The sequence below is a fragment of the Macaca mulatta genome, chromosome 5, assembly GCF_049350105.2.
Source record: "Macaca mulatta isolate MMU2019108-1 chromosome 5, T2T-MMU8v2.0, whole genome shotgun sequence".
In the NCBI taxonomy this organism is placed as follows: Eukaryota; Metazoa; Chordata; class Mammalia; order Primates; family Cercopithecidae; genus Macaca; species Macaca mulatta.
Window position 1 is genome coordinate 121,322,806 of NC_133410.1, and position 7,144 is coordinate 121,329,949.

Here is a 7,144-nt window from a genome sequence, read left to right on the forward strand (position 1 = left end):
ACAAAAACCTTTGCAAATCTAATAAAAGCAAACCCTTTCTCCCAAAATATGCACATATCCGGGAGGCAGAGCAAGATGGCTGAATAGAACCCTCCAGCAATTGCCTACCACTGCCCCCCACCCTCACAGGAACACGAAATTGAACAACTATCCACACAAGAAAGTACCTTTATAAGAACCAAAAATCAGGTGAGTGATCACAGTAACTGGTTTAACATGATATCAAGGAAAGAGGCACTGAAGAGGGTAGGAAAGACAGTCTTGAATCACTTACAACATCCCTCCCCCATCCCTCGCAGCTGTGTAATGTGGAGAGAGAATCTGTGCATTTCGGGGAAGGAGAGCACAGTGATCACGGGACTTTGCATTAAAACTCAGCACAGCCCTGTCACAGTGGAAAGCAACAGGAGCCAGAAATCAGCCAGCACCCACAGAGGGAGCATTTAGACCAGCCCTAGCCAGAGGGGAATTGTCCAGCCCAGCGGTCAGAACCTGAGTTCCAGCTGGCCCCACCACCATAGAGCTAAAGTGCTCTTGGGTTCTAAGTAAACTTGAAAGGCAGTTTAGGCCACAAGGACTGCAATTCATGGGCTAGTCTTGGGGCTATTCCAGGCTCAGAGACAGTGTACTTGGGAGCATGTGACCTAGTGAGACACTAGCCAAGGGGGCCAAGGGAGTGCTTTTGTCATCCCTCCCCCAACCACAGGTAATGAAGCTCACAGCTCCTGGAGAGAGAGGAGAGAGTTAAGAGAACTTTGTCTTGCAACTTGCATACCAGCTCAGCAACACTTAAATGGGGCATCAGGCAAAGCTTTGAGGCCCCCATTCCAGGTCTTAGCACCTGGACAACATTTCTAGTCACAGCCTGACGTATTTAAAATGCTGAAGGAGACGTCGGCACCAGCTGTGGGGCAAGATGGAGGCGCTGATTTTGGAACCTTCCGTGTATACTGTCAAAGCCATCCTGATTCTGGACAATGATGGAGATCGACTTTTTGCCAAGTACTATGACGACACCTACCCCAGTGTCAAGGAGCAAAAGGCCTTTGAGAAGAACATTTTCAATAAGACCCATCGGATTGACAGTGGAATTGCCCTCTTGGAAGGCCTGACATTGGTATACAAAAGCAGTATAGATCTCTATTTCTATGTGATTGGCAGCTCCTATGAAAATGAGCTGATGCTTATGGCAGTTCTGAACTGCCTCTTGGACTCATTGAGCCAGATGCTGAGGAAAAATGTAGAAAAGCGAGCACTGCTGGAGAACATGGAGGGGCTGTTCTTGGCTGTGGATGAAATTGTAGATGGAGGGGTGATCCTCGAGAGTGATCCCCAGCAGGTGGTACACTGGGTGGCATTAAGGGGTGAAGATGTCCCCCTTACGGAGCAGACCGTGTCTCAGGTGCTGCAGTCAGCCAAAGAACAGATCAAGTGGTCACTCCTTCCGTGAAGACGCCACTATTCCTGGCTCTTCATCCTCTTCAAAAAATTCGCATGTCTGCTGTGAATTTTCATCTAGTTCCCCAATTGATGTTCTCAGGGTCATCTCGGGGATCACAGAGATCCTTAAATCTCCATTCTGTTTGTGCTTGTCCCCCCAACCTCCCCTACACCCTTCCTATTCTTTTTCATTCTTCTTGCAGTTCTAGGAGTAAAGCTCCCAGCATATTTAGATAATAGGGCAGGGGAAGCACCCTCTTTCTTTCTAGACTGGATTATGCTCACATGCTCCCCTGCCCTGACATTTTTGTAAATTCTGTGCCCTTTGTTGTAGCTACACTTCAGATTAAAGTAGGAGAAAGAATGTGCTGAATGTTTTCCTGCCTTTGCCTTTACCTGGACCTCATTCCGATACCCCAGCAAGGGGAGGGAGAAAGAGAATTCTTTACTAAAGAACAAGTGGGGGTGGGGATGGATAGGGATTTATCCAATCTAAGCCCTAGCCCCACTTACTGTCCTCAGTGTTTTCTTCTATTCCTTCTTACTGCTCTGTCCTCTGCCTTGGAAAAGGTATTGGGAATAGTTCATAGGGAAGGGACAACATGGAAGAAACAGTGATTTAAATTGTATTGAATAGGGCACATAAAATGCATTCTCTACCCCGATCTGACATATAGCTTCAAAACTGCCGTGGTGAGTGCCCGTCTCTTAGTTAGCTACCTTAACTCTCCACCCTTACTACCTGTGGGATCTTTGCCTGGTTTGTCTTCTCCATGTCCTGAAGCAAAGCCAGTTCCTAAAACTAAAACTCCATTCTAGTCTTGGGAAGAAAACTTTCTACTCAGAACTGGGGAAGGAGAAGAACTTATGACTTGGGCGTCTAGGCTGTCTCTGTCCCCTCAACTCCCCGACATGCATTTACTCCTCTGCCTTGGGTCTGCAGTCGCTGCAGCCCACCCTCTCTCTGCTTCAGCCTTACACCCAAGCAGTGCGTCTGTGCTCTCCCTGTCTCTAGGTCGCTGAGACAGGTGCTTTTCTTCATAAAACCTTTGGGATTTGGATTTCCCCAGGAAGATGGAGAATGGAATACTCACTCTTGGGTCTAATCTTTCCCCTTGACCCAGAACTTCCTCCCCACAAAAATGTCTTTACAAACCTTCCTGAGACTTAAGCATTCTGCCCCACTTACTAACTGCCAGTTCTCCAACACTGAAGTGGGGCAGATAACTGGGCATATTTGAGGGGGCATCTTTGTGTAAAAGATGCATGGAGTCAGGAGATAGCCACCTTCATAAACTGCTCTGTGCAAACAGGAATAAAACATGTTTTCAAAACTGAAAAAAATAAAAATAAAATAAAATGAAATGCTGAAGGAAAGAAACATTTACCTTGAACAGTATATCCAGTAAAAATATCTTTCAAACATGAAGGAGAAATAAAGATTTCCTAGATAAAGAGAATCTGACAGATTTCATCAACACCAGACCTGTCCTACAAGAAATGCTAAAGGGAGTTCTTTAACCTAAAAGAAAAGGATATTAATTAGTAATAAGAAATCATCTGAAGGTACAAAACTCATTGGCAATAGTAGGTACACAGACAAACACAGAATATTATAACACTATAATTGTGGTGTGTAAACTACTCTTATCTTGAGTAGAAAGACTAAAAGATGAACCAATCAAAAATCATAACTATGACAGCTTTTCCAGACATAGACAGCATAATAAATATAAATAGAAATAACAAAATAATTAAAAAGCAGGAAGATGAAGTTAAAAATGTAGAGTTTTATTGGTTTTTTGTCTGCTTGTTTGTTTTTGCAATCAGTGTTGTCATCAGTTTAAAAATAATGGGTCATAAGATATCATTTGCTAGCCTCATGATATCTTCAAATAAAAAAAATATATCAGGTAGACAAAAAATAAAAATCAAGAAACCAAAACATACCACCAGAGAAAATCACCTTTACCGAAAAGGAAGGAAGAAAAGAGGGAGAGAAAGACGGAGGGAGGGAAAGATGGAGGGAGGGAAAGACGGAGGGAGGGAAAGATGGAGGGAGGGAAAGGCCAAGGGAGGCAGGGAGGGAGGGAGGGAGGGGGGAGGGAGGGAAGGAAAGGCCAAGGGAGGCAGGGAGGGGGGAGGGAGGGGGGAGGGAGGGGGAGGGGGAGGGGGAGGGGGAGGGGGGAGGGAGGGGGAGGGAGGGGGAGGGAGGGGGGGGGGGAGGGGGGAGGGAGGGAAGGAAAGGCCAAGGGAGGCAGGGAGGGAGGGGGAGGGGGAGGGAGGGGGAGGGGGAGGGGGAGGGGGGAGGGGGAGAGGGAGGGAGGGGGAGGGAGGGGGGAGGGAGGGAAGGAAAGGCCAAGGGAGGCAGGGAGGGAGGGGGAGGGGGAGGGGGAGGGAGGGGGGAGGGGGAGGGGGGGAGGGGGAGGGGGAGGGGGAGGGAGGGGGGAGGGGGAGGGGGGGAGGGGGAGGGGGAGGGGGAGGGGGAGGGGGGGAGGGGGAGGGGGAGGGGGAGGGGGGAGGGGGGAGGGAGGGCAAACTCAAAATTGGTCAAAAAAAATAAATATCAGAGCAGAAATAAATGAAATTGAGGCAAAAAAAAAAAAGATCAATGAAACAAATAGTTGGTTTTTTGAAAAAATGAAAACAATCAACAAACCTTTAGACAGACCAGGAAAAAAAGAGAGATGATCCAAATAAATAAAATCAGAGATGAAAAAATGAGAAACTACAACTGATACCACAGAAATTCCAAAGAACATTAGTGGCTGCTATGATCATTGATCATAGTATATACTAGTTACTCATAAACTGTAAAACCTAGAAGAAATTGATATATTCCTAGATACATACAATCTATCAAGATTAAACCATGAAGAAATTCAAAACCTGCATTAGCCACTAGTAAGTAATGAGATCAAAGCCATAATAAAGAGTCTCCCAGCAAAGAAAAACCTGGGCCTGATGGCTTCACTGCTGAATTTTTCTACACATTGAAAGAAGAACTAATACAAATTGTATTCAAATTATTCCAAAAAAATAGAGGAGGAAGGAATACTTTCAAACTCATTCTATGCAGCCAATATTACCCTGATAGCAAAACCAGACAAAGACACATCAAAAAAACAAAAAACAAAAAAAAAAACAAACTACAGGCCAATATCCCAGATGAACATTGATGCAAAAATTCTCAACAAAATACTGGCAAACCAAATTCAACAACACATTAAAAAGATCATTCATCATGCCCAAATAGTATTTATCCCAGGGATGTAAGGCTGGTTCAACATACAGAAATTGCCAATAGACAAGATTTGGAAGCAACCTAAGTGTCCACCAACAGACAAATGGACAAACGAAATGTGACATATCCACAATGGAGCACTGTTCAGCCATTAAAAAGAATAAGATCATGTCATTTTCAGCAACATGGATGGAACAGGACATTATGTTAAGTGAAATAAGCCAGGCCCAAAAAGACAAACTTTGCATGGTCTCACTAATTTGTGGGAGCTAAAAGTTAAAACAATTGAACTAATGGCGATAGAGAGTAGAATGATGGCTACTAGAGGCTGGTAACCTGAGGTCAAGGGTTCAAGACCAGCCTGGCCAACATGGTGAAGCCCTGTCTCTACTAAGAATACAAAAATTAGCTGGGTATGGTGGCGCACATCTGTGGTCTCAGCTACTCGGGAAGCTGAGGCAGTTGAATCACTTGAACCCGGGAAGCAGAGGTTGCAGTGAGCTGAGTTTGCCCAGCTGCACTCCAGCCTGGGTCACAGAGCAAGACTTTGTCTCAAAAAAAAAGAAGTCGATGCTAGAAAAATAATTTGGGCTTTAAATTCCACATCAAGAAACTTGCACTTTCTGATACAAGCTAGAGAGAAAGATAACAAATTATTAAAACAATAAAGACATTATTATCTGCCTATATTCTAAACAGAATAGAACTTTCTGGAAAGATAGCAATGTCCTATATTTGCACTGTCCGATATAGTTGCTAATTAGCCACATGAGTACTTAAAATATGGCTAGTATAACTGAGGAACCAAATTTTTTATTGTATTTAATTGTAATTTATTTACATTTAAATAGTGACATACAGCTAGTAGATTCTCTGCTGTACAGTACACTGGTACAATGTGCTCTTCTGTGACAATGTGAAAGATGGATTGGAAGGGTCAGAGATTATACATGGGGAGGTCTGTAAGAAAGTCATTACAATGGTCCAAATGAGAGACCAAACTATGAAAGAATGTCTAAGAGTAATATTTGGAAAGGAAACCAATGGGACTTGACAATTGATAAAAAATAGATGATAAGCAAGAAGATTGAATCAAAGATGGTTCAGAGATTCTGGGCTTTGTGATACGGAGAACGGTTGTGGCATTATGTATGCTTTCCCAAGAAAAGTAATTGGAAAGGGAAGATCATTTCAATTTCTGACATATCAATTTTTTTTTTTTGAGATGGAGTCTCACTCTGCTGCCCAGGTTGGAGTGCACTGGAGTAATCTCAGCATACTGCAACCTCCGTCTCCTGGGTTCGAGTGATTCTCCTGCCTCAGCCTCCCGAGTAGCTGGGACTACAGGCATGCACCCACCATGCCCAGCTAATTTTTTTTTTTTTTTAGTAGAGACAGGGTTTTGCCATGTTGGCCAGGCTGGTCTTGAACTCCTGACCTCAGGTGATCTGTTCACTGCAGCCTCCTGAGAAGGGCTGAGACCTGGGCCTTCAATCAGCTGGGAAGTAGATGTGGGGAGGTGGAGAAGCAGTTCCCCACTGCCCTGCCACCCACATCTGGCCTGCCCAGCCAATTGATTATGCTTTTTACATCATACCTAAAAAACACACCATCTGACTTTGTTATCGACATTGTATTTTAAGATACATTTAGGGTGTTGTGGAGAGCTAAGTATATATTGGTTGTTACTGTTCTATGGCATTTACATTTGAAAAATATGCCACAATTAATTGGATAATTATTCTGTTATTAATATTTGGGTTGCCTTCTTATGCTCCACTTAGTGTTTCTGATGCTACTACTCATCTCCTTTCATTGCTTCTTGTTCTGTGCCTGCCTTAAAATGTGGATGTTGCCCAAGGTTCTGTTGTCAGGTATCTTCTTTTTTTCTGTCCTTTATTTTCCTCTTTTCTCTTTTATCTATCTGATCTCTTCATGTTGGGGGTAAATAACTGTCTATTCCTTTGCGTAGGATTCTGGAGACCTGACTCAATCAGATTATATTCTCAGGGAGCTTGGCTTGGGTAGGTTATGAGGTTGAGTCACATATTTGTTTGAAACGGATTCTCACTGTGTTGCCCAGGTTGGAGTGTGGTGATGTGGTCTCGGCTCCCTGCAACCTCCACCTCCTGGGTTCAAGCGATTCTCCTATCTCAGACTCCTGAGTAGCTGGGATTATAGGCACCCGCCACCATGCCCGGCTAAGTTTTGTATTTTTTGTAGAGATGGGGTTTCACCATGTTGGCCAGACTGGTCTGGAACTCCTGACCTCAGGTGACCCACCCACCTCGGCCTCCCAAAGTACTGGGATTAGAGGCATGAGCCACCATACTCAGCCGAGGTTGAGTCATATTTTCACCAAAGTTTATGATGTAGAGATCCCTTTCTGGACATCTGAAAAGCATAAAGCTGAGGATAAGCAGGCTGAAATAGAAGCATAATTTATAGATGAATATGACA

The 7,144-nt window shown here is 44.2% G+C and overlaps 1 pseudogene across 1 annotated transcript; it reads left to right on the forward strand.

The window, feature by feature from the left end:
* The first annotated feature begins 892 nt into the window (after nt 1–892).
* On the forward strand, nt 893–1,804 carry LOC114675753 (coatomer subunit zeta-1 pseudogene; annotated as a pseudogene). Its single transcript, XR_003726638.2, has one exon. The product of XR_003726638.2 is annotated as a coatomer subunit zeta-1 pseudogene (transcript).
* The last annotated feature ends 5,340 nt before the right edge of the window (nt 1,805–7,144 follow it).